Here is a 1421-nt window from a genome sequence, read left to right as displayed (position 1 = left end):
GAGCTTTGAAGTTTGACTTTTTCTCTCAATGTTCTTATGAATGTTCTTGAAGATATATGAGATTTTGCCATGATTGTGAAGATAACATGAAGATTGATCAGTGAAATACGGACAAACACATTATGAGTAGGAGGACGTGTCACTTGAGGTAGAGGCATAAGTGATCAAGAGTTTGAGTGCAGAGCTTTCTCTACCAAGTGACGTGCAGAGCACTGGCTGGGCAGGCTCTGGCTGTGCAATCTGCAATACTTGAGCTTGAGTGACAGACTCCCCCAAGACGTGCTTTATCTCTGGCTACACCTTACATAATTTTTCTTGTTGCATAGATGTAGGTGCTTGAGTCGTTGGAGTTTTGGCTTGTACAGAGGAAGAGGGGGCATCTGTTGATTGTTGTGCTTGCTGCTTCTCCCCCCTCTTGATGACTTAGAAGGCCAGATTGATCTGGGTCCTCATTGTCATCCAACCACCTTTTCTTTGAGCTTTCTCTACATGGAAAGGAAGACTTATGGAGCTTCCTTGTCTTTGTTGTATGGAGCTTTGTAAGAGGCATGGCCTTGATCTTAGCATCGAGGAGCTCCACAATGTTTGCAGACGCCTGGGTGGCCTTGGTGATTTCCACATCTCCTCTATATTAATGCGGCCAATGAGCGTCGCATTTCTGCAGCAGCTTTCTTGGCCGTGTTGTTGAAGTCGGATGTGAAGTTGGCCACCTTCTGGAGGAGTCAATCACCTAGAGCCACCATCTCTGTTTGGGTGATGTAGTCGATAGGAACGCTAAGAGGGATGAGCGCTTGATTGTTTGTGGGAGCCTCCCTTAATCGATTTATGAATAAACCGTTTGAATATTAAGCAAGTTAAATGTAAACCGGTCAAAGGGTAAGCAGTTTAAGTCTTAAACTGGACAAGGCTTGGTCGATCTAGGTGTAAACCAGACATAAGCTCACCTAGTTTAAAGATAACCCGATAAAGAGTTGACCGATTTATATGTTGAGCGATTTATTGAACTTTGACTTAAGATTATGAATTCAAATTGGAGAAGTAGGAATACGACTATGAGTTGGTCGGTTGATTAAATCGGACAGTATTGTCCGGAATGGTAATCCAAACAAAGTGATAAAAATTTCACCAAGTGCTAAATCGGATATATTGAGAAATATTGTCCGGATTTGTTATCCGGACAAGGTTGACCGGATTAAATTTAGACTTGTCATTTTATTCTTTTTAAAGGGGTAGTTTGACAAAATAAATTTGAACTGATACTAATTCCATTGACTGCGGTCTATTCTAAATGGAAATTATTTCATGAAATATTTTGATGAGGAAATAAGGGTGGCATATCAAGGAGAGGTGTACTATGGGATAAGGGTGGCATATCAAGGAGAGGTGTACCATGGGATAAGGGTGGCATATCAAGAAGAGGT

Source organism: Cynara cardunculus, assembly GCF_001531365.2.
Source record: "Cynara cardunculus var. scolymus isolate 2C chromosome LG 1, CcrdV1, whole genome shotgun sequence".
In the NCBI taxonomy this organism is placed as follows: domain Eukaryota; kingdom Viridiplantae; phylum Streptophyta; class Magnoliopsida; order Asterales; family Asteraceae; genus Cynara; species Cynara cardunculus.
The sequence above is the reverse complement of the archived record's forward strand: the minus strand, read 5'-3'. Positions refer to the sequence as shown.